Source organism: Sus scrofa, chromosome 6 (genome assembly GCF_000003025.6).
Source record: "Sus scrofa isolate TJ Tabasco breed Duroc chromosome 6, Sscrofa11.1, whole genome shotgun sequence".
Taxonomy (NCBI): domain Eukaryota; kingdom Metazoa; phylum Chordata; class Mammalia; order Artiodactyla; family Suidae; genus Sus; species Sus scrofa.
This window is the reverse complement of record NC_010448.4, coordinates 22,707,757-22,735,052: the sequence shown is the minus strand read 5'-3', so window position 1 is coordinate 22,735,052 and position 27,296 is coordinate 22,707,757.

Genomic DNA, 27,296 nt, shown 5'->3' with positions numbered 1-27,296 from the left:
TGTCGTTGTTGCTCTTGTTTTTCTGGGCTGCTTTATGCACTCTTCCTCAAAGAAAGTCTATGTCTTGCAGCTCTTTCCTCTACAATCCATTGTGAATACATTGGATCCCTGTCACAGTTGTAAGATGCTGGGAATGGGAGTATCCTCAAAACGTCTCATTAAATTTCCATCTTTTAGTAGACCTGTGGCTCAGGGTTTTGACCTCGACAAGTATTTCTACACTGACCTATCTCTTTTTTCCTGACCTACATTTCCTTCTCTGGTTGCAACATTCTCAATCTATTTTGTTGACTCTCCTATCCCTATTAAAATGTTTTCTTTGCCTTTTTTCTCTGTATGAGAAGAGTAGCAATGGCTGGAGTGGGGGGGAAAAAGCCCTTTCTCTCAAGTTTGGATTAGATTGTGGTAAAGTTTCCTTTGTTTATACACACCCCCCTTTCCCGAACAGTAGGCCTTTGATAGGAAGAAGGTTTTAGATATATTTCACGATGACTTCTATTTTTCAGATCTTCACTGTGAGAAGCTGGTGCAGTTCATGGAGATCAAGTCTATAAAAGTGTGGAAACTCCAAAGCCTGTGGCCCCAGGAGCCTTTACTCTCAGGAGAGTCCATGGTCTGCTTACAGAAGTTCATCAAGAATTATCATATAGTGTGCCCACCAGTTTGCAGCTCCAATGGCTTCTGCCCAGGCTGAGCAGACCTCCACTGTGTCTCTCTGAATCTGCCTTCCATTCCATATTTTGGCTTGGAAATTTGACCTATAGCTTCAGTTATGTGATGGGGCAGGAAAAGTTGTTGAATTTGAATTGGTCCATCTTCTTCCTGCTGTAAGGATAGGAGTGACAACGTCCATGTTCTTTACATGTTGAAGCTGAAACTAGGAACCTATTTCCTTTTTCTAGCTCTTTTTCACTTCTTGTTTTATATACGAAACTTTGCATGCACTAATTGCTTTCTCTCCTTATGATAGACCATATCCCAGCTTACAGGTTTAGAAGGTCCTGCTGTTGCACAGTGGATTAAGAATCCAACTGCAGCATCTTGGGTCACTGCTGAAGGATGGGTTTGATCCTCAGCCCTGTGTGTGGGTTAAAGGACCCAGCAGTACTACAGCTGCAGGCTAGGTTGCAGCTGTGGCTTGTATTCAATCTGTGGCCCAGAACTTACAAATGCTGCAAGTGCAGACACAAAACAAAATAAAAAACAAAATAAAAAAACAAACAAACAAACCCATTCTAATGCTTTCACTCACTTACTGTAAATACATATAATACATTTGTCTATCTCTGTAGCATCTTTGCTACATACTCAAAACAAGTTGAAGGATAAATAAATGATACGATTAAACTACACTTTTATATATTAAAAAATTGAAATTATATGTAATGTTGAATATTAAGTATGGCAGCTGAAATAAAGAGGCAATGATGAGAAAAAAAATAAAATAAAAAACCCCAGAGGTTTTCCATGCTACAAATTGCCTAAATTCAGGGTATATTTACAATCCAACTTTCAAAATGCTTAGTCATTTTTAATCCTTTGATATATGACCAAAATATGATAACAAAATTCTGAAGGTGTTTATGGTGACCATTGCCTTGAAATGGAATCAAATGTTTAAATAGGGTCTACAGAGGGAAACACAGATTTAGGGGTGGTGTTGCAGAGGAGAAAGAGTATATATACATAAATGCCAAAGAAGTGTTTAAAAGTCCAAACAACTCATACAAATCAATAGCAAAAACACAAACAACCCAATTGAAAAATGGGGAGAAGACCTGAATAGAAATTTCTCCAAAGAAGACATATGGATGGCCTACAGACACATGAAGGAATGCTCAACATCACTAATTACCAGAGAAATGAAAATCAAAACTATAATGAGGTACCACTTCACACCAGTCAGAATGGCTCTCATTACTAAGTCTATGAGTAACAAATGCTGGAGAGGGTGTAGAGAAAAGAGAATCCTCTCACATTGTTGGTGGGAATGTAAATTGGTACAACCACTATGGAAAACAGTACAGACGTACCTCAGAAAACTAAATATAGAACTACCATGTGACCTGGCAATGCCATATCCTGGGCATATATCAGGACATAACTTTTATTCAAAAAGATACATGCACCCTTCACTGCAGAACTATTCACAATCACCAAGACATGGAAACAACCTACATGTCCATTGACAGATAAATGGATTAAGAAGATGTGCTACATATACACAATGAAATACTACTAAGCCTTAAAAAGAATAAAATCATGCCATTTGCAGCAACATGGATGAAACTAGAGACTCTCATACTAAGTGAAGTAAGTCAGAAGGTGAAAGACAAATACCATATGATATTACATATCTGGAATCTAATATATGGCACAAATGAACCTATCTACAGAAAAGAAACAAACTCATGGACATGGAGAACAGACTTGTGGTTGCCACGAGGGAGGGGAATGGAGTGGGATGGACTGGGGTTAGTAGATGCAAACTTTGCATTTAGAGTGTATAAGCAAAGAGCTCCTGCTGTTTAGCACAGGGAATTATATCTGATCACTTATGATGGAGGATAATGTGAAAAAAAGAATGTATATAAATGTATAACTATGTCACTTTGCTCTACAGCAGAAATTAATAGAACACTGTAAATCAACTATAGTAAAATTTTTTTTAAAAAGGACAATGAATATCTCTCAATGCAAAGAATAAATGCAGTTCTAGGAAATTCTTGGAGAACACCACCTAGCATGACAAAGACTATGGTCCATGATTTTTCTAATTAACTTGTCTCAACAACCTTGGCTCTAGGAGGATATGTCTGTGAGGTGAAGGCTTTTCCTTATTCCTTTTTCAGTACAGAAGCGAGAAAAAACATGGGAAATATTACGAAATAACTTTTTTTTTGTTTTTTTGGCTTCACCCTGCACGTGAAAGTTCCTGGGCCAGGGATCAAACCTGTGCTATAATTGCAACCTGTACCACAGCTATGGCAACACTGGATCCTTAACCTGCTGGACCACATGGGAATTTCCTGAAGTAAGTTTTAAGGAGATGCTGTCTTAATTTAGAGTGAGCTTGAGTTATATTTATTCAAATGGGGTTACTGAAACATGAGTGTATCTATGAGTCTGTCAAGTGTACACTATACAAATAGTGGTAACTGGTTATTATCAGTGAACTAGTCCATTGCTCTGATGTTAGCACATGCCTACAACTTTTTACAACAGTTAAGGAAGATGGGGTAATTAAATGTAGCTACAGAAATATTCAAATGGTGTCATCTCTGGGAACCATCCTAATGGCAATGACATTCTTCACATATAACTTAGACCTAAATTTGTATAAAAGGTAATTAGCTTGTCTAAAGAATTAATCTTTCAAAAGAAATATTCCTCTCAAAAATATTACATGTTTTTAAGTAGTATCTGAAAAATAGTATCTTAATGTGAAAACCCCAGGCAAAATTTCATAGAACAGAGCCTTATAGAAATGATAAATTAAGGGCTCTCAAAGTACATTAGAAGTCTATGAAGTAGGAAGTAGTGGATACTATGGCATAAGTGGGTACAAGACCAAACAAAGTTGGATATTCTTGTTCTCATGACTAAAACATAAAAGATGACTTCTACTCCATGCAGGGAGTGCCAAAGCCTGCCAAGGCGAATGCAGATATATGAGCCATTGTGAATTTGCACTCATATATTTTTCCATGCCTGTGATTATTTGCTGATTTACTGTTGTCAAACTCTGGTGCTCATTCGTTTAATCACAAGTCCCTTCCTGATATAATTTAAGGTGATCGCTCATGAGAATATGGGGTGTGCCAGGAGCCTGAGGAACCACAGTGAGTTAGTGCTCTTGTGGATTCCTTGAGGAGCAATGAATTTCTTCCTCAAATGGGTCCAAAAAAAAAAAAATAATAATAAGGTGAGTAGCCATGTGGGCTTGGAACTTCTCAAACACTGAGACACATTTTGGCAGACTGGGTAAGATTTCTTCTCAAGAGACTCCTGGAACTAGAAGCAGCAGACTGGTGAAGCCCAAGATTACAAGGTCTCTGAGGGCCTATGGCCAGAGCATTGGCAGAGGTTATTCTTTTGCCCATGTCAAGTGGCTGCAGGCTTCAGATTTATCTGCTCCCTACCATGTTTCAAGAGGGACTGAAAATCGATGTTCACTTCCAAAGATAAGTCCTGATTACTTGTGAGATTAAGTGGATAGGTGAGTTGTCATCAAAAACACATCAGGCAGAGATCAGAGTTTTGTTTAAGACTTCTTATCTTCATGTTTGTGGCTATGGAAAGTGCTTCATAAACCTTGGACTGCAGAGTATGGCATCTAAGTTGTATTTTTAAGTATCAGTAGGACCTATAATACTGTCTGTTTTACTGGTTCCAATCATTTTCATCTGAGCAACACTGTCAAGGTCTAATTACGAGCCATAGATCCAATGGTATTCTACTCAGAAATTTTATCAGATATTTTAAGAATTCTTACAAACTCCTTAGCTCTTCATTTAAGGGAGGAAAAAAAGGCTTCACAGAATTTAAAAGCCATGGGATATTTGAGAGACAATGGATTACATGAGCTTCTTAGAACCTTTAATATAATAATATGTCCTCAATGTCCAAGAGGAAAATAATAAAGTATATTTAGAAAAAAACTGCATATTATTCTGAGCTTTGTAGGACCAAGTGATTAAGTCTTACAACCTAAAGATACTACGTCATATTAATTCTGTTCAGCTTAATGAGCCCTCAACAAATTAAATGAGATATGTGCAAGATGACTTAATAAGTTCTAAATAACTATTAATCATTACTACATGGTAAACCTCTGTAATATTTTTTTTCAGAAACATGTTCAATCTTTCTGATTTCACCATACAAAGCATAAAATGTATAATCCCTAACTATGGTTTGGTATTGCCGTTCGCTTCAATTCCTTATGCCTCCTCTCACTTTCTGTCTCCTTTCTATTTATATGTATTTCTTTGAGTCCCAGATATGCCTCGAAATTTTTCCTTATTCAGGATACACACACACACACACTAGCTGCTTTCTCAGCCAAGAGCATCCTATACCTGGTTCTCCTCTCTTTACCTGGTTCACCTCTATTCCAATCCCAACTCATAGGCCACCTTAGAGAAGTCTTTTCTAACCTTCAGAACTTGACCATGCAACTCAGGCACTGCTTCATAGCATCAGGCCAGTAATTACCAAATAAGTAATTATAACAGTCTTATATATACATAATTCCTTACAAACCTGGTAAGTGAAGACAAAATTGTGTTATGTTCATCACTATATGTTTAGGGCAAGCATAATACCTAACATATAGCAGCTACTTTATAAACATTTGTTCAATTAATGAATTACTGAAAATAGAGGTAGTTTAACTGGTTAGCAGGAATGACCTAAAATAATTCCACCCTTGCTTAGACAGAGAAACACATTAGACTCTTAGGACTTGAGGGCTATGAAACCAATACTCCAAACAAACTCTTTATTAATAAAGTAGACTGCTACTGTGACAATATTTAAGAGACATTTTTGCATTGTAAGTGCCTCTCAGAAGCTTTCATTTCAAGTTCATTGAAAATCATCTTGGTTCTCTGATAGATGCTTTCTTCCATTTCTTTCAGTGTTTGGCACCTGCCTATATATATATGTTTTTTTTTTTCAGTTCTGCTTGTCAGTCTGCAAGCCAATTTCTGATATATTCCATACATTTTACTTCCGTTAATATTTTTCAAGTGAAATGTCTCCTTATTTGTGATGACTTTGACTCTTCATTTACTCTTTCAATTTTCTTGCACAAATGCTCAGGGAAATCTATATTTTCTATTTGAAAACTTATTTTACCCATTTAGATAAAAATTTCCTTTCCATATCTCCCATAGAAAGCACCACATTTCTTTTTGTTCTTTTTAAGACTTTTTTTCCCTTGAATCTTTTTGCCAAAATAAATATAAAGGTTCATTTTATCTTGCTTGGGGAGTGACAAAAATATATTCTTAACCCTTCTGAGGTCTGTTTTTGCTGAAACTTGCCTAGACAACTTCTTGAACTATAAGTTAAAAAGATTATGTTTCTCTGTATGTATGAAATATGTCCTAAAGTGTCTCAGTCTGCTTCACAAATTTTAAGATTCAGCTGCCGCAGGGGAGCTGACAGTCAGGATCTACATGTGATATTTGTATACACGAAAATGGGGAAACAGTTGAAAAATTACCTGGAAACCAGATTGTATGGGCACAGCCTCAGGCTCCTAGAGTCTGTCAGTCTGTCTCTGCTATACATACTGGATTGTGCACGTAATTACAAAGAAAATTTTAATAGTGTTTTACCTTGGCCATATTCACTAGGAAACTTAATTCCCTTGATGCTTCTCAGTTCTTAGCATGAAATGACTGCAAGTTCTACCAGTGGCTGATGACTAATATTAAAAGCTTTGTAGACAATTATTAAACATTTTATTAAAGGATGTATTTTAGGATAAAGTTACTTTATCTTGATTATAGATAATATGAAAAATAAAACTGAATTTATTTACAAATAAAAATCCTAAGAGGAAAATAGAAATCACCCATAATCTATCAACACACACACATTGATTTCATCAAAATAGCTATTTTTTTAAATCACTGCATGTCTAAGAATGAAATTAGAACATTTACTAACACCATACACAAAAATCAACTGAAAATGGATTAAAGACCTAAACGTAAGGCCAGATACTATAAAACCCCTAGAGGAAAACATGGGCAGAACGTCAGAATGTCCTTGACATACATGGCAGTAATGTCTTATTTGCTCCACCTCCTAAAATAATGAAAAAAAACCCCAAAAAACAATGTGACCTAATTAAACTCAAAAGCTTCTGCATAGCAAAGGGAACCATTAAAAAAAAAAAAAAAAAAACAAAAAAAACAAAAAAAAACCACAATCCACAGAATGGAAGAAAACTGTTGCAAACAATGCAACTGACAAAGGCCCAATCTTCAAAACATGCAAACAACTCATACAACCAAAAAAACCAAGCAACCCAGTCAAAAAACGGTCAGGAAATCTAAACAGAAATTTCTCTCAAGACATAGAGATGGCCAATACGCACATGAAAAGATGTTGAACAACACTAATTACTACAGAAATGCAAATCAAAACTGTCATGAGGTACCAACTTAAACTGGTTAGACTGGTCATCATTAATAAGTCTGTAAATAGCAAATGTTGGAGAGGGTATGGAGTAAAGGGGACTCTCTTATACTATTGGTGGGAATGTAAATTGGTATAACCACCATAGAAAACAGTATGGAGCTTCCTTAGAAAACTAGAGCTAGAACTATCATATGACCCAGCAATTCCAGGGCATATACCCAGATAAAACTTTTGTCAAAAAAGATATATGCACCCCTATGTTCACTGCAGCACTATTCACAATAGCCAAGACATGGAAACAACCTAAATACCTATCAGCAGTGGAATGGATTAAGATGTGGTACACATTTACAATGGAATACTACTCAGTCACAAAAAAGAACAAATAATGCCATTTGCAGCAACATGGCTACAACTAGAGATTCTCATACTAAGTAAGTCAGAAAGAAAAAGACACCTGGAGTGGATAAGCAATTAGATCCTGCTGTATAGCACAGGGAACTATATCTAGTCACTTATGATGGAACATGATGGAGGATAATGTGAGAAAAAGAATGTCTGTGTGTGTGTGTGTTATATATAACTGGGTCACTTGCTGTATAGCATAAATTGACAGAACAATGTAAATCAATTATAATAGAAAAAATAAAAAAGAGGAAAACAATACTAAATGATATCATTTGTACATGAAATCTAAAATATGGCACAAATTAACCCATCTACAAAACAGAAACAGACTCACAGACATAGAGAATAGACTTGTGGTTGTCAAGGGGGAGGGGAGAGGAAGTGGGATGGATTGGGAGATTGGGGTTAGTAGATGCAAACTATTACATTCAGAATGGATAAGCAATGAGTTCCTACTGTGCAGCACAGAAAACTTAATCCAATCTCTTGAGATAGAACTTGATGGAAGATAGTATGAGAAAAAGAACATGTATATACATATATATATGGCTGGATTACTTTGCTGTACAGCAAAAATTGGCAAAACATTGAAAATTCACTATAATTAAAAACGTATGCTTATTCTATACCATAGTCTATTAAGTATGTGATAGCATTATGTCTAAAAAAATAACACACATACCTTAATTAAAAATGCTTTATTACTTAAAAAAAATCATAAGAGTGCATCTCCTGACACACTTCTCTCTCTTACTAATTTCACAGGCCATCTTATATATGTGTTTTTACATTCTTTTTTTTCTTTTGAGAATTTTATCTTGTGAGCCCTTCCTTGTATCAAATATCTCACAGAATTATGAAACAAAATATGTTTATTTCCCTCCAAACGTCTTAAAGTACACTAACTCTATCCCTCACCTACTTCTGTCCTATTTTCTTTCAACTTATTTATGAAATTTAGGAGGTTTTCCCATTATCTTTACCACACTAAAATTCTATGAAAAGAAAATGCTCCCTTTTTATAAGCATTTTTTTCTGTGCAATTATTTAAATGAATGGCATATCAAAGACAACTTGCAGTCACTGCAGAATAAGTCTTTCCAAGTGCGAAGTAAAGATTAAAATTCAATATTTGTCCAGGAAAGAGGGTTTTGGTCTATGTAAGTACAAGGAGTTATACCTTTTCAGTTCCAAATATTTCTTTCTCCCTTCCTTCTTTCCTTTCTTTCCTTCCCTTCCCTCCCTTCTCTCTTTCTTGGCCGCATCCACCATATATGAGGTTCTTGGGACAGGGATAAAATCCAAGCCACAGCTATGTTCTATACCACAGCTGCAGCAACAGTGGATCCTTAATCTACCGTACCAGGCTGGGATCAAACGTGCACTACCAAAGGGGCAACAGTGGGTCCTTACCCTGCTGTGCCACAAGAGGAACTCTCAAATACACTTATAAAATATCAAAGCCATGTCCTGTCACACTTTTTTTTTTTTTTTTTTTTTTTTTTTTTTTTTTTTTTTTTTTTTTTTTTTTTTTTTTTTATAAAATATCAAAGCCAGCACTGTCCACGTCAGACACACACATTTCTAAATTTCTTAGTGCCTATGTGTAAAATGAAAATGTATCAGTTTAACGTCACTTTAATCATATTTAGCTCAATACATGAAAAATCCTCTATTTCAACATGTAACCCATACTAAAAATTACTGAGTTTTTTTTTTTTTGGTACTAAATCTTTGAAAACCATGTGTATTTTACTTTTTTAACACATCTCAAGCTGAATTAGATGTAATTCGACTGCTCAATAGCAACATGTGGCTAGTGGCTACCACACTAGACAATGAATATATCATTTTTTTTTAAACCTCTTTATTTAGAGCAACCTCCTTCCATTATTCTTTTTTTTTTTTTTTTTTTTTTTTTTTTTTGTCTTTTTGCTTTTCTAGGGCCGCTCCTGCAGCATATGGAGGTTCCCAGGCTAGGGGTCCAATCGGAGCTGTAGCCACCGGCCTACACCAGAGCCACAGCAACGCGGGATCCAAGCCGCATCTGCAACCTACACCACAGCTCATGGCAACGCCGCATCTTTAACCCACTGAGCAAGGCCAGGGACCGAACCCGCAACCTCATGGTTCCTAGTCGGATTCGCTAACCACTGCGCCACGATGGGAACTCCTGAATATATATTTTTTATGTGGAAAAAGAAATTTGATGTGGAGAAATCAGCTTCTTATTCAGAAATAAAATTTTAGGTTCAAAAAATAAATCAGTTTTTGTTGCTTCTATCATTTTCTTCTAAGGAGTAGTCCTTCCTAATCTCTCATTTTAAATGTCATGGGTATCAAATGATAATGACCTTCCAAGCTGAGTTTGATCTTTTTTTTTTTTTTTCCTTTTTCTTTTTCCAGCCACATCTGTGGCATATGGAGGTTTCTAGGCAGGGGTCAAATTAGACCTGCAGCTGCAGGCCTAAGCCTCAGCCATAGCAACACTGTATCTGAGCCTCATCTTTGACCTACCCTGCAGCTTGTGGCAACACCAGATCCTTAACCCACTAAGTGAGGCCCACATCCTCTCAAAGACAACATTGGGTCCTTAACCCACTGAGCCGCAGTGGGAACCCCCTGAGATTGATAACTTTTGACAAAAGAAGTTTATCTTTAACACATACACATCTACCATAGTTTCTTCCTTTATAATATTACTTCTTAACGTGTAAAATATTTCATGATTACTAAAACTTAGATTATTGACCAATATAGCAATTATTTTGTATTATTAAAAATACACAGCTTTGTGAAGCAAAATGTCAAAATTTTAATTTCAAAGACAATTTAGAATCACCATGAGTTATGGAAGATATGCTCATGTCTTTACCAAAAATGAACATGTCAAACCAAACAAACACTACCAAATACTCTATCTAAAGATAGGAAATGGAGCCAGAAGAAAGTTTTTTTTTTCTCTTTTAATGATTAAAATAAAGAAGTGAATAAATAAAAATAAAAAATAAAGAATTTAAAACAATTGAAGCATTATTTATTATGTTTTTTAAGTCAACAACTAAAGATAAACATACTACACACACATATATAAACATGCACCTATATATCTAATCCTTTAAATTTCTCTCATTCTCATTCTTCTCACTTATAAATTGTGTCTATATTTGCCTGTGGGTCAGGGTACCTGAGGGAGAAAATGAGATGGAGACTTACTGCTACTTTTTACATAGTTACACATGTTGCTCTGAGTTTTAATTTCCTTGTCTGCCCAGTAGGATGATCATATTCTTGAGTTAATCATTTACTTGATGATGTGCATAACTTGAATTGTCACTAAATGTCTCTTCACATCTTGATTAAAGATTAAGACTAAATTCAAAGTGCCCCATCCTTGCTCCATTTTCAGACTTAACGTTTCTTTCTAAAATTGAGGAAACTTTCTTCATGATTTTCATCTCTACTTGAAATAAACTGAAGGTAAACGAGCGACCCTTTGGTGGGATACAGGGCTTGATTCTATCTGGTGTGAGGATTTCATGAGAAGATGCAGTAGAAAACTCTTTTAGCCAGGCACAATGTTGTGCAAATGTGAAGATTATTGTTGTGAAAATCGGGTTCTGCCATTTGGAGACCAAGAAAGTGTGTTTACCCTTCTGCCTTTATCCTTTGTCTGCCTTCCATTGGGCATCCTGAGCTAGGAAGCTTGGTGCACATGTCCCACAAAGGCTGAGCACGTGATTCTACCTTCCCTATGTGAGTTTTACATTGTACAGTAACTGACACTAAACAAGTTGCCAGTACCACAAGTCTGTTCAAGTTGATCAGTGCTCAGGGCTGATTGTTCCAACAATCTCTTGTTGCTGAAATATCATGTAAATTTCTGTCTCTTTGGGGGAAAATGTGTACAGGGAATTATAACATCCCCTTGGAGAGCCAGTGTGAGATTCCTTTTTGAAAAGGGAAATTGACCAGCTTGGGAGGGAGGGCTCAACCACATTATTTACTGAAGTTGTGCCTATTTGCAAGGCTTGTTATTAATGCTGCCTTAGTGTGCAGTGAGAACAAGGGGAAAACTGAGCACTCATCTGTATATATTTACAGTATCAAATCAATTTGCATTAATAAAGATTTAAAACTAGCAAATTAATTTGTGCGGTGACTTCTTTGAGGGAAGGCCTTTAAACACCCTCAGGAGAGCTATTCTGAAATCACTAAACACAAGGCACTATATTTAGAACATGCGTGTTGTGTCTCTGAAGTCTCAGCAGCTATAATGGCTGATTTCTGAAGTGAGGACTGCCTCCTTGCAGAATTCAATTGGGAAGAGAAGTGAGAAGATCCCTGAGTGATGCGGACTTCATGCCTCAGCGGTACATCAAAGAAGGGTTTGAACATGTTCTTCATGATCAGTGTTAAAAATCCCTCACTGAATCTTTCAACAAATATTGAAAATGCACCTATTTTTGTGCTGGTCCATATGCTGGACTCTGGAAAGACAGCAGATTCCAAAGAGATCATGACCTGTCCCCATGGAATTTCCATTCTAATAGATATTCAAATGAATACAATTTTCGATGGTAAGAATGATACAGAAGGAAAGCCATAGGTGGTGTGATAGAGTAAGGAGGGGAGGTTTACATTTTTTTAAAATCATGTTAAGAACACTTCACATGAAATATACGTTCTTGACAAAATTTTCAGTATATAATAGAATATTGTTACCTATCGGCACAAGTTGTACAGTAGAACTCTGGAAGGGATTGATCCTGCATTACTGAAAATGTACACCTACTGAACCGCAACTCTTCATCTCCCCTCTCTCAGCCCCTATAAACCACCATCCTATTCTGTTTCTATGAGTCTAACGTTTTTCAGATACCTCATACAAGTGGAATCACAGAGTATTTGCCATTCTGTGACTGGCGTATTTCACCAGAGGCTTTCTATCTTTTGTAAGGTTAGTCAAGTGAACTTATCAGAGAGACCTGAGTGTTATTAAGAAACCAGGCCACCCAATGAGAAGCCTGGGAAAAGTTCATCAGGGGGCCCACAACTTCACTGGAGTCAGAAGGAACTTTGTGTATATTTGATAGTCAGATGACAGATGATCATTTTACTCCATGTTTTGAAATTTGAAATTTAAATGGAAATTAATAGATGATGTTTAAATGATTTTTTTTCAGAGAAGTTTGCTTTTACTAGCAACCTTTCATCTCCTACGTGTTGAATGGTTTGGAGCCAGACAAGAATAGAAGAGAAAGATCCCCCAGGTCCAGACTGGCAAGGGTGGCAGCTTGGACGAGGGTGGTAGCCATGATGGTGGATCAGAATGGATGTTTCCAAAATGTGGCTGGAACAAATAGGTAAAGAACTAGGTGGGAGACGGTGAAGAAAGGAAGGGTTTTATATACTCCCTGGGTAAGATACACATGACTGACTGGGTCACTATGCTGTGCAGCAGACAATTGACACAACACTGTAAGTCAACTATATTCTAATTAGTAAAAGAAAAAGAAAAAAGAAATAAGTCCTAATATTGTGATGAGCTAGTGAGAAAGTGGCAATGGCATTTATGAGCATATACTGGGTGAAGATGGTAAAAAGAGGAGGCTTGGAGAATAGAAATCAAATACCATTTTAAACAGTAATTTTAGAGTAACTACTTTATGTTCACCATCTTACTGGATATTAAGCCAAGAGTTCTGAAAAGAAACTAGTTATCTGAGACATGGGACTTGAAGACAATTCTGGTACAATGGAGAAATTTCTTTGTAGCTTGGTAGTTAGTGTTACCTGATTACTGTTACCTGTATAGGTAGAATTCAATGTATGGCGAGTCCTGGGTGTTTGCTAAATACTGAACTCTTCATGCGCAATAGAAACTTTGAGTGCAGCATGAGTCCCCTACCAAGGTCTGGCTTAGGACTTGGAGAGCATTATAGTTGCTTAGCAAGTGTTCATGGAATAAATTATGTGAAGAAAGATCAATACCAGAGAGTGACATTGAAACCATCAACTTTCTCCCTTTTCCTAGAGAAGAATTTAGGATTGAAACCTACTAAAAATAATCTACATGTTTGTATTTGCCATCCTCCTTTTCTTTAAATGTCAAAGATGATTTGAAGTAACATCAAATAACCTGTAAAATAAACAAATAAGATGGATGCAGCTAATTACTAATTAATATTATCAAAAGCCCTTCTCCTGGGCTAGTAAGTCAGAAGCTTCCTGGACATTCCAAGGAAGAAAACAGCTGAATGCATAGGTGCTTCCTTCACAGCCGCTTCTTCAGAACAAGTCTCAGATATTTGCTGGTTGCTACCGAGAGCCTCTGGAAAGTTTTAGTCTTCTCTCTATGATGTTCACGGAGTCCGATGACATCATTTAGACTCAGAGAACGCTTGGGAAATCCTTCATTGCTATCCTAGTTTATGAGCTTGTTTTAATGTGTTGATAATCTTACTGCATGTTTAAGCAAAGACAAACCTCTTCAACTTTGACCAGCATTCACCAACATGATGGGGCAGAGTGTTTGCTGCTGCCCAAGGTTACTTCTGATCATCAGAGAGGGTGTTCACAGAATACGATATAGGCTCAGAAGAACTCAAAAAGATTACACTGGTCCTATCACAATCTACAGCAGAGACTGCTCACTTCTACAGCAGAGGGGTTTATTCCACATAGACAGTCAGAGGTCTCTCAGGTCTTACGGTCTAAGTTCTCAAAGCTCCCAAGAAAACTTCCTTTGGGATAGCAATTGTCTGCCGTTCACTAATCATCTAGAGGAAACTGAAAATTTTCCAAAAGAGGTTTAAGCATGCTTTGAGAGAAATATGAGAATGGGTATAGACTAACCAATGGGATTCCTTGAGAAAAGGGTCAAACTTGGATATCCTCATTCTGAAGTTTTTTTTTTTTTTAAGGCCTTATTTTGTTATTCATTTTTTTAAATTTAAAATTGTTATTGAACTCTGACTAAATGTAGACCCTAAGCAAGAAGAATCGTGAGGATCTCAGTATTTACGCAACTTCCTTGCTGCAACTTACCTTCAGTATAATACAATGTGCTCTCATAATCACCCCCTTTTCCTTAAAAAAAGAAAACACTAAGTTTGGTTTCTATTATTATAAGTATTAGAAGCATTTCTATTATTATAAGCATTATATGAAGAATGCATTAAAAAAAATCACACCCAAATACAACAACTGACAGTCTGTGACAATCTAATTGCATTTCTGCCATTCCAGAGAAGCTATTTGTTGTCACTAATAATGATGCCATAAATTAGCAATCAACTGGAAAGAGACAGTTTTAAATCCTATCTCTTCACAATTTAAAGCAGGTCTTTGGTACTAAACACATTACTAGGATGGCTAAGTGTTCTTAGAAAGTAAATGTGTCTCTTTCCCTCACTTTATACTACATGCTATAATCAAAAGTGGACTTGCAAGTCAGCAAGACTTCCAAGAGTGAGGAAGTGAAAGGTGACACTTATCAACATTTTTTTCCTATGTTAGTAATAAACCCCTCCTTGTACAGAGCCCAGAAAGAGTTACAAATGGAGCAGCTCAGCAAGCACTACCTTGCATTTTTTTTTTTTTTGGCCACATTTTTGGCATGTAGAAGTTCCATATGAGGGATCAAACCCACACCACACAGCGACCCAAGCCACCGCAGTGACAATGCCAGATCCGTAACTTGCTGTGCCACAGAAGAACCTCCTTTACATCTTTTAAGTGATGTGCTATAGGGCAGTGGTTAAGAACATGGACTTTTGAAGGCATGTCTGTTTCACTCCAATTGTTCACTTTCTAGAGCTCCACCGCTCAATGGAGAAACCAATAGTCATGTGTGGTTATATAAATTCAAATTAACTAAAATTAAATAACAATTTTCAAATGAATTCCACAGTCAGGCTATTCACCTTTCAAGGGTTTCAATATAGAACAGGTCCATTGTCCCAGAAAGTTCTACTGAACAGCACTATTTTATAGCACTCATTTTTCATTTCCACAGCTGACATTCTAATTCAACACATCCTCATCGCCTATCTGTGCTCCAGCCATAGCCTCTCCCCTTGCTCTTCTGATCGTCCCACCCCTGTAATTTCTTTTTCACTCAGAAGCCACTGACATCACTTTAAAACTTAACTCAGATCATCCTATCTTCTTCCATATTTTCTCTTTATGTAAGAATAAGACCCAAGCACACTATTATGGTTTATAAAACTACAAGGAAGTGGGGAGAGAGGGAGAGAGATCGCACTAGCTAGCTTACCTTATCCCCTAGCACTCCACATCCTGTGACTCTGTATCTCAACCCCCCCTTCCCACACCCTTACTGCTCTCAAGCCACAGGGACTTCTTTCTGGTCTTTGAATGCTCCAAGCATGGTATCCCCTTTAGGGTTTTGCCTGAATATTCTCATCACTAAAAATGTCCTTCCCCTTTATCATATGATTTACCTCTTCTGTTTAATCAAATTTCAAATTAAGGTTAATTTCTCCTGGAAGATCTTACATGGCCACTTGCTATGTTCTACCACATTCATTTCTCTAATTACTTGTCATTTGATTATTTGCATATTTTCTTGTATATTGTTTGTCTTTACCCCCTACAGTATAATCTCCATAAAGCAGGGTTCTTGTGTCTTTTATTGTGTATTGAACTCTCATTGCCTAGTGAATTGTCTGCTATAGACGGGTGCTCAATAAGTATTTTAAATGACAAACTGTGAAATGCAGGGTACCTCTCTGAGCCATTGAAAATTAAAGATGCAGTAGATTATATAATTCTCATGATTTCCTTCTGAAAGAGGTAATAAAAGTACTTTTTTTTTTTTTTTTTTTTCCAGAGGAGGAAAGTGGTTAGGCAACATTTGGCACTCTTTACAAGTTTAATAAATGGTACTGTACAGCAATTTCTATGGATTCTCTAGCTAATGCAATGGTTGGAAACTCTGTGAAGCATAAAGTCTGGCAAATTCTAAGGAAGAACTCAAACTCCTGCATGCTTCGTTTTCATTTTCTACTGATTTTGTGCATGGAGGAGTTGATTTTGCATCATTCCCTTGATTTGTTAAATAAACCATGCTTCCTCGAGGAGTGTTTATTCTAAAGAGGAAATAACAAACCCACTGGTCCATCCAACTCCATCATGAAGGAGAATGGGACAGAACACATGTGGGGGAATCTACAGTGAGTATTTATTATAAGATCACCCAGGCAATGCCTCAAGCCATGAAATGTATACTGTCCAGAGAAGCACAGCTACAGTGATCTAGTGATGGTGAGGAAATACATACTGGTGAAGGAATTAAGGGTGCTTGAAAAACATATAGGCAGACTAACAGATCAGAAGATTGTAGACTAATAGAACATTGTATCCAAAAGAGACTTTGGGTGCAGGAAACCAATATTACCTAAAATTGAATCTCAGATAACAGAAGTAACCTTCCCAAAGTCAGCAATATTATGGTGATAGTGATTCAACTTGATTCATAGTTCATGAATACTAATCTTGAATTTTAAAAAAATTATTAAGCTTTGTCATGGCAAAATTAAAAGCAAACTTACATGAAATTAATTTAAAATGCAGAAAGCAATTTTATTTTATATTTAGGCATAAGAGTTTATTTATTTATTTGGCTACACCCATGGCACACAGATATTCTAGACCCAGGGATGGAACTAGGGCCATGGCAGCTACCCAAGTCACTGCAGTGACAATGCCAGAACTTTAACTCACTGCATCACAGAACCCCTAGGCCTAAGAATTTTAAGGAAATTTACCACCTAACTCCTAAAGCAGGAAATCAAGAGAAGGATAAAAGCAGACTTCATTAGAATGATATAGACGCCACCTTTTGTAGAGTCAAGAGGCTGATTCCATGTATTTTAATTTTTATAATCGCTTTCGCTGAGGCTGTACTATTATCAAAAAGAAATGATACTTATGTTTTATTTATTTTTTAAGTTAGGAGATGTGCCATTTAATTATCATGGACTATCTTCTCAATGTGTTGATCTCATGATTCCGTGTTTGGCTTAGCTCTGCCTGAGGTTCTCATCCCACAGTGGACTCATTACTTTCTAAATTTATCACACACTGTCCCATTTTTAACTTTACCCAAACAAAACATTCTACATGGATTTTTTCATATCCACATTTATGGTTAAGATGAGCCTGGGAGGTAGATCAGATTTCAACATTTAGAGAAGTGGAAGAGAGAGGTATTTTCTGTCCCATGACATTAAAATTAGTAATTTTGAATGCTGGCAATGTGCTCAATTAATGCGTTATTAAGCCTTAACAGTTACCAGTAAACACTTTGTTTTACCCATGGGAATGTATAAACTCAAGGTCAAGGAACACATCTTATTTATTTAAGTACCCCACACCTACTAGTGTCATTTCATAAAACTATCAGGAACTCAATGTATAGTAAATAAACAAAAGTATAGTCTATCACCTTCGAAGTGATTCTTGAGTCAGAAGGAACTCAAAGAAACCACTTCACAGAAAATGAACAGTTGAAATCTACCACAAACTGTGGCCGACACACACGGCTCACTTCCAGAAATGCTGAATCTGTGTCATATATTTGGCTTAATCTCAGGCATCAGGGAAGTGACTCACTGTCGGATATCTTCCCTGGAGGTTTAAGCAAAGGCAAACTGATTTGAGTACCTGTCCAAATAGGAGCATCCCTGGGGGTAGGAGGGGCTGAGGACTTTGAGAAGATTTTGATCAGCATGAGATTCTCCTCAGGAAGGGAAACGGAGGAGACAAGTATTTGTTAGGCAGTTCATGGATGGATGGGCAGCCAAAGAGCTTGATGAGATAAGAAGAAATAGTTCTCAGGCCACCTTCCCCTTCCTTCAAATAAACATTCCCATCTATATGACAGGGCTGGGCTATTTTCCAGGAGCTTGGTTTATCAGACTATGTGACTCTTGATTACTGAATGGAAAAGAAATGTTAAATCTGGACTTTCATTTAATATACTGATGCAGTTATAAAGGTAGAGGTCAATAAATATATCTATTAGTGGAGATATAGATTACTATAGCTATATTCTGATTATCTGTGGAACAGCGACTGATCATACTGGAGAGCATCAACATCATTGTGGAGTTTTCAACACAGATATTCATCTGAAGGTCATCAAATGAACATTCCAAAGAAGCACCTCTTGTAATACTCTGTAAATTCTTCAGAGCTCTTCTAACATACATCCATTGAGGTAAGTGTAGTTCTCTCTTTCCATTTCTCTCCTAAAATGGTGTTTGCAAACGAATAAGCCCTCTAAAAAAAGCAATAACCTCATTTTTAAGTATCCATTTTTAGACTATAAACATAATTCGTGTTGACTTTTACCCTTTGTTATAAAACTGTAGTATATCCTCTTCAATATGCTTTGCATATGGCCACTCTTCCTATAGTATAAATATATATATTATATATGATATATATATAGTATACAGTGTAACATATGTGGTATACACACACATATATATATATATACACACACACAAAATATCTTTATGTGTTCCATTCCTTTTCTTTGGATAAGATGGTATATATATATATATATATATATATAGTTCTAAGTAAGTACATATCTTACTAAAATCTATCTGTAGATAACTTATCTCAATAGACCTAAGTAATTAACTTTTTAACTTTATTTAAAAGAAGTTTTTCTTTCACAAGATGGCACGCAAAATGTTAACAGACACCACCCATTTTTGTACCATATGCTATTTCTGTTCTCTTCCAAATTACACATTGCCAGTGCACAAGGAAAGGAGGCTTTCTCAAATATGTTAAACCATATGAAATTTCTAGTATATGATGACCATTTTTAACTCACGAAGGCAACTATTTAATATGTTTCAACCTAATATTTATAACATTAAAATAGTAAAGGCAGGCTCACTATACTATGACCCAAGATGCTCATTTTCTGTTCCTTGAAATAAGGAACTCTGATGATGGGGAGCAGTGGGAACCACAAAGCTGACGAAATTTTGACATCAGTCTTTAGTATCAGTATCCTAGGATTCTCTTCTTTATGCCCACAATTCTTCCACAAAGGAAATAACATTGGACTGAACCACTCATCTAGATTTGAATCCTATGATTGCAGAGTTTAATACATATCACTAGTTTGCTAGGATAAAAGGAGACATTCTAGTAAGATGGGTATGTTTAGACTAAAATAAGAAATGAATGCCAAAATCATTATTGTTGGGATAATCTTCATTCTTTTGAACATTACACCTGTGTATTAGGAATAACACTGATTTCTTTCTTATAATCATGTTAGACAAAAAAGAATTATTTACTTTTACTTTGGACGAAGAGAATGAGAGAGTTCAGATTGTGAAAAAGATCACCTCTGATTAAAAGAGTGCAATACAAAAATATTTCAATATCAAGGAATATTGAGATTTCAGGAAGAGAAGATGGAAAAGAACTAATACTCATGAGTAACCTACTATAAACCTTCAACCTCACATAGAAAAACTAACATAAATTCAAAAAAGTGCCGGAAAAAACGATACCCATTTTACATATTATAGCAAAACTAGAAAACCATTTTTAAAGTGCTTTTAGATTTCAATTGACATTTATTGACTGTGTTTTATGTGTTAGGTACACTATATGCCATGATAGGCATCCCCTAGAATGAGTCAATAATCCCCTGTCTTGAGGAAACTCATGCTCATCTGTCATTTCCTCCCCGTAAGCAGAACCTGGACTCAGTGTCACTCATTTCTAAGGAAGAGAAGATGGAAGAAGTGATGGTAGATCTTTTTAAGATTGGGCTCTATAAGGACTTTTGCTACTGTCTCGGGTGTTCTACGCATGCCCATTCTCACTCTTGGGACCTTCTTTTTCTCTTGGAATATGCATACTGAAGAAAGGTGCAACCCTGCTGCAAGCAGCCAAGTGAAGAAATCCACATGATGAGGAACTGGAGTTTCCTTCCAACACTCAGCAAGGAAGTAAGTTTTGCCAACAGCCACATGGGTAAGGTTGGAAGCAGATTCTCTGGTTCCAGCCAAGTGTTCATACGATCGTATTCAACACCTCATGAGAGGTCCTAAGCCAGAACCACTCATCCAAGCCATTCTGGATTTCTGACCCTCAGAAACGATATAAGATAATAACTGCTTAGAGTTGTTTAAGCTGCTACATTTTGTAATAATTTATTATGCAGTAATATATCTCTAATACACATGTATTAGTTCATTTTATCCTTATAAGTGCTGGGTATATAATGTCCCCATTTTCCAGAAATCATTGAGTCCCACACAGGGGAAACTACTACTGAGATTTGAAAGCCACTCAGTCTGGCTCCTAAGCCTTTCCATTATATTTGAACCCCTTCTGGGGCTTCCAGGCCCTCTGGAATTAATTGTGGTAATTCTGATCTTTGTGCAACATCCACTTGGTTTTATTTCTGACCATTTACTGATCACTTTGAAGGGACTATCCAGTAAAGACTAGGTGCTAATATATTGTACAGCTGCTTCAAGCAACCTGCTGCTTTGGCTGCAGCTGGGAACAACTGACTTGCCCAGCAAGCTCTGATTAGCATTTTGATCTTGACAAGCACTTCTCTCTCTGAATGCCAAAGCAGGAGTGATTGTTGTCACTGTCACACCTTAGGGCTTCTACTGTAAGCACACTTTGTGGTTTGCCTCTGCTCACTGAAAACACATGCTCTGCTATTGACACCCTCCCAATGTGAGCCTTTTCCCCTGATCTTCAGGCATATGTGACCTTGGAGGGGAAATAAGTTCACACAGATTGTGCTCACTATGGATTCAAAAAGTATCTGGGGTTGGAATTGGCATTTTTCAGCCCTCTTTTATATGCTTGGTACTTAGATGCATTAGCTTATTTAATACCTAGCTGACAAAGTTTGTGAGGGTTATTTCACATGCTGTCCCCCATTTTATCTATGAGGTAGAAACAGTAACTTGTCTGTGTTTATATATGCTTGATTTAAGTTTCTTTGACTCATCACTAAGATAGAAAGAAATGATATCATCAATCATGATTTTCCTATGACCTGTGGAATGTAGTGATGCCTAGCACTGCGCCAACATCTGGTGTGTATCTGTGCATATTTGATTTTCCTTCTTTCTTTTAAGAGGTGATGAGGAGTGGTCAACATATTTGTCCCAGAGATGTAGACATCATGATAATTTTACCATGTCCAGAATACTTTATCTCTGGTTCTCACATCAGCTCTTCCAAATAACATATAGCATATAGTTTCTCAGTCTATAGAAAGAGATGAGGACTTAAATACATGTCCCGAGGTCACAGATATCAGTAGTACTTAGGACATTAAAAAAAAAAAAAGTTGGTTTTTCTTTTCTTGTTTACCAACACAGAATTCTGTTCACTACGTGTTTATCTGAGGGAGTTCCCCTTGTGGCTCAGTGGTTAATGAATCTGACTAGTATCCATGGGGATGTGGGCTCCACCCCTGACCTTGCTCAGTGGGTTAAGGATCTGGTGTGGTTGTGAGCTGTGGTGTAGGTCACAGATGTGGCTCAGATCTGGCATTGCTGGGGCTATGGCGTAGGCTGGCAGGTGTAGATCCGATTTGACCCCTAGCTTGGGAACCTCCATATAGCACAAGCATGGCCCTAAAAAGCAAAATATACATATATTATATACATACACACAAATATATATGTACACACATACATATAAAAATTATATATACATATACAATTTATTTATATGATATATAATAATAATATATTTATTATATATATATTTATCTGGCTATTAGTAGTAATAATAATAATCAGAAAGGATGAAGTCATAATGGAGAAAATAATCTTTTTAAAAAAGGAATGAAACCAGGAGGGAATTAATTCAAAACACTGAAAGGGGAAATAAATAAATAAATATTGTGTTCATGAGTAAATACACTATAAGTAGTAAAAATCATAATCATAAATGCTTACTACATATTGGGTACTTTTTCATTAGTACTGTTGCGAGAATTGTAAGAGATAATTTGTACTACGTTTTATCTACACATTTTGCATCTGAAGCAGGTAAGATGCAGAGAAGGTAAATAACTTGCTAAAAGGCACCCAAAGAGAAATAAAAGGGGGCATAGATCTTACCAAGTAGTCTGACTTCTAGGTTACCATCTTAATTGTTTACCGACAATATTGTTTTGTGTCCAAAGTTGATTTTTTTATGTTGTTTTAGGGCCTCACCCACAGCATATGGACGTTCCCAGACTAGGGGTTGAATTGGAGCTGCAACTGCCAGCCTACACCAGAGCCACACAACACAAGATCTGAGCTGCGTTTGTGAGTCTGTGACCCACACCACAGCTCACAACAATGCCAGATCCTTAACCCACTGAGCAAGGCCAGGTATCAAACCCGTGTCCTCACGGATACTAGTTGGGTCCCTAACTGCTGAGTCATGACAGGAACTCCCAAAGTTTATGTTTCTTATCAAGGAATGTTTTAAGGATACAATGGGTTGACATAGTATTTTATTTCAGGTGGAAATAAAGTCTCTAAAAGTCAATAAATTATAATTCATAATTTAATATATTTAATAATACTAATAAATTAATGATCAACATAAAACATTGTTGGTTCAAGCTGGGGCTCATGACAGTGACCCAAAATATGTCTCAATGACTACTGAGTAATTTGAATTAATCTGAAAAAGACAGACAAATACCATACATATCCTGATAAGTAGAATTTAAAATACGACACAAATGAACATATCTATGAAACAGAAACACACTCTCAGGCATAGAGAATAATCTCATGGTTGCCAAGGAGGAGGGAGGTAGGAGAGGAAAGGATTGGGAATTTGGGATTAGCAGATGCAAATTAGTATATATAGGAATATAGGCTGGATAAACAATAATGTCTTTAGTATAGCACAAGGAACTATATTCAATATCCTGTGATAAACCATAATGGAAAAGAAAATGAAAAAGAATCTCTCTTTCTCTCTCTCTCTCTCTCTCTATATATATATATATATATATACACACACATAAACACACATATATATACTAAGTCATTTTGGTATATAGCAGAAATTATCTAAACATTGAATCTCCTATCCTTCAAAAATTTTTTAAAAAAGCTTTTTGGAAAACAGTCAGTAGGGAAAAATGTTAAAAAAAAAAAAAAAAAACCCTGATCCCACATTTACTCCTGAAAATGGAAATAAACCTCCCATGTGGAGGTGTCCTCCCTATAGCAAGAGGATAGGAAGCATCTTTGTGAACAAGGTTAGTAAATTCAACAGTAAGAAAACTGTCCAAAAATCTTTGTCACTTCTTCATTTTGTGATACTTCAATGTGTCACTTTGTTACTTCTTCAAAGTCAGTCTCTTTGTTTTGTTAAATCTTCACAAATAATATTTTTGGTCTAAAAATGATATATAAGCAAACACCTGCTTTTATCGCTGCAGGGGTTCTATTTCCATGAGACCTCAGTAACACGATTTTTTTTTTTTCTCCTGTTAACCTGGTTGGATCAATTTAGACCAGCCCAACAAACTCAAGAGGGGCAGGGAGGAAATGCCGTGCTCCCCAACACAGCAAAGGTAATTGTGTTTTTCCCTAGATTTCAATATGTTTTTGTCATTCTATACTAATTTAATCAACTGTATGGGTTAATTGCAGTGGAGTGCACAGAACATTACACTAAGGATGGCAAGAGATGACAAATAACGGCTGATTGTGGCCTGGAAAGATGGCATTGAAAGCCTTCTCTGAATCTTTCTGATTATTCTTCATTGGACACAGGTAGCATTGGTTAAGTAACCATCAATGGTTTCTACTTTCTATTTGTGTAGAGATACTGAGTTGCTATAATTATGTGGCTGGGAACTGGTAAGGCTGAAGGATACTATTGTAAGCCAGTAGGACACTAGAGTATGGTGGATTTGAAATAAAAAGACATGCTTTTGAATCCTGTCACCCTACTGTGACTATGGGTAAAGTTGCCAGATAATATATAGAATTTCAGTTAAAGTTAAACCTTAGATAACATCAATATTACTTTTTGTTTGTTTTGATGTAAGAATATTCCATATACGGCATGGGACATGCTTACATTAGAAATTATTCCTGTTCATCTGAAATTCAAATTCAAATTGTAATGTGCATTTTCTATTTTTATTTGCTAAATGTGAGTTTGGGAAAGTTCCTGGAATAAATTTTTTTTCAAAAGAATAATGTAAATAAATGATTATTTCTTGCCTACTTCACAGATTTTTGAGAGGATTAAGTAATTGATCAACTTTCACTATTCATGTCAGTGGCTATGTCAACAACTTTTGAATTTATTTAAATAAAATATCCTATTATGTTAAATTACACATGGAATGATCCTTACCCTTGACTATGACCTTCTTTGTCCCAATGACATAATATAGTCTTTCATTTAATTTAGATAAATGTTTTTATATTGTTCATTTATATATTATTCTTAGATGATTCTAAGTGTATAAGGATAAAAACCAGATTGGAAGGATACTGATTCTTTATAGATGGCATATTCCAGTGTGTCTCAGGTGTAGTGGTAGGTCAAAGTATTTCTATCTTTTAACAAAGTTTCTTGCACAGAAGAGGTTCTTTGTATGGTTTGCTTTGCAATGTGTAATTATACCAGTGAAAAATCAACTAAGAGAGATTGCAGGTGATATCTCTTCAATGATGTGGATGTTAGCAGTTGCCTAGTGAATTCAAGCATATAGACAAAATGAAAAATAGTGGTTCTTAAAGAATATATGCTGAATTAACTCAATATTTCTATTAAAATATGGGCAAAAAATTAGTAGGAAAAATCAACCTGAGGTCCTTAGTCATCCAAACTCAGAAGTGTCAAGAAAAACCTAGTGTATAGCTTACACATTTAGATAAGAGGGAACAGAGAGATTCAACTCAACTTTCTGTGGGATGATTCAACTATTTAATATTTACACAAATACAACCAATGGATGGTGCAGATGTCAGCAAAATATTAAATGGTCTCTGACATACATTTCTATCTCAGTTGCCATCGGAATCCTGAATCTATATCCAATTCTAATTTCTAATGGTCACAATTAAATCCTTTAAAATTCTATCTGCCTGAACTATTATGCATGAACTTAAGATTTAATTTTAAAGATTTTTTTTGTGGAAATGCTGAAGTGAATAGACATTTTAAATACTGAAAGCAGTAAGAGCCAGATGGTAATAAGAGTTTAAGTTAGTTTTCCAGTGGACCTTGCAAAAATTTAAATAATTGAATTTTATTGTTCTTTGATCAGTGCCTTCTATGTCTCAAACATGCCTGTCAGCTGAAATTCATTTCCCAAGTAGGGCAAAAGACCAAAAAAGTGTTATTCACTGCTAGAGCGATTTGAACATTTTTCAAGCATATTTGTAAAACTACGGAGCTAATTCAATAATTTACTGAAATTATCATAAAAGTTCAGCAAATCATGCATTGCGTTCAGATCCTGATATATGCTAGATTTCCTGTTTTTTACGAGTCAGCAGCTTTATAACTATAACCATTTGAATTTCAAATGATAAATTTATATCCACTATAGCCCTAGAATGCATAAAAAATGATAAGAGGGCACCCTTTAGAGAAATTTAAAAAGAATTGTGCATTTTGTAATTTGATATATGTAACATAATCCATTATACACCAGGATTATATTGTGCCAACAAATGTAAAAGGGATGCAGACTCTTGTCTGTGCCCAGCACAAGGCAACACAACTGAGACATGTTTCCTTGAGTGATGAACCACTGGCTCCACTGAATGCAATGATCTCTATCCTCTTCGGAAGGGGTGCATATGTAACACACTGAAGGGCTCTGTGGGCTTAATTACTATGTTAGAGTTTGGCAGAATGAGAACGAGGAGATGCCAAGCGAAGTGAGAAAAAGAACTCTGTAGTCACCTCCACAGAGCTGGAGAATCCACAGAAATATGATTCCACAGCCGAGGCAGAAGCCTTCTCTGTACTTTGGGATGCCTTCTTTCCATACATCGCCCTTACCAAGCCCATATATTCCTACTCACATACAACTTCCCCCAAAGTAATTACCACCCTATCTGAATTTTCATTGAACTTGCCCTGTTGAGGGCCAATAACAAAAGCATGTACCAACAGCTACTGTCAACAGAATGCTTTTGCAGCTTTGTTAAATATTAAAATTCTCAAGAACAGGGACTTTTTTTTTTTTTTTTTTTGGGCTGTACCCACTGCAGTTTCTGGGCCAGAGATCGAACCCACACTACAGCAACTACCTGAGCCACAGCAGTGACAATGCCAGATCCTTATGCCACTGAGCCATAAGGGAATTCCCAAACAGGGACTTATTCTTATTAGCATATTACCCCAAGTACTTACTTCTTCAGTGATTAGAAGAAAGGCGGGGTCAGTAATCATGTGATAGTGACTTACAGTCCACAAATACAGAAGTTTGAATCCTAGTTAATTACAAAATTTGGGTGGCCAAATTATGTAAATTCCTTGAGTTTCAGTGAGCTTGTGTCTAAGAAATACACGCAAAAGACATTATGAGGATTAAAGAAAAATAATACAGTGAGAGCATGTGGTATATCCATCAACTGTCAGTCTCAAAAGGTTCAACCCTCCACCTCCTGCCTCTCTTTTCTCACTTCCACAAATGTGACTGA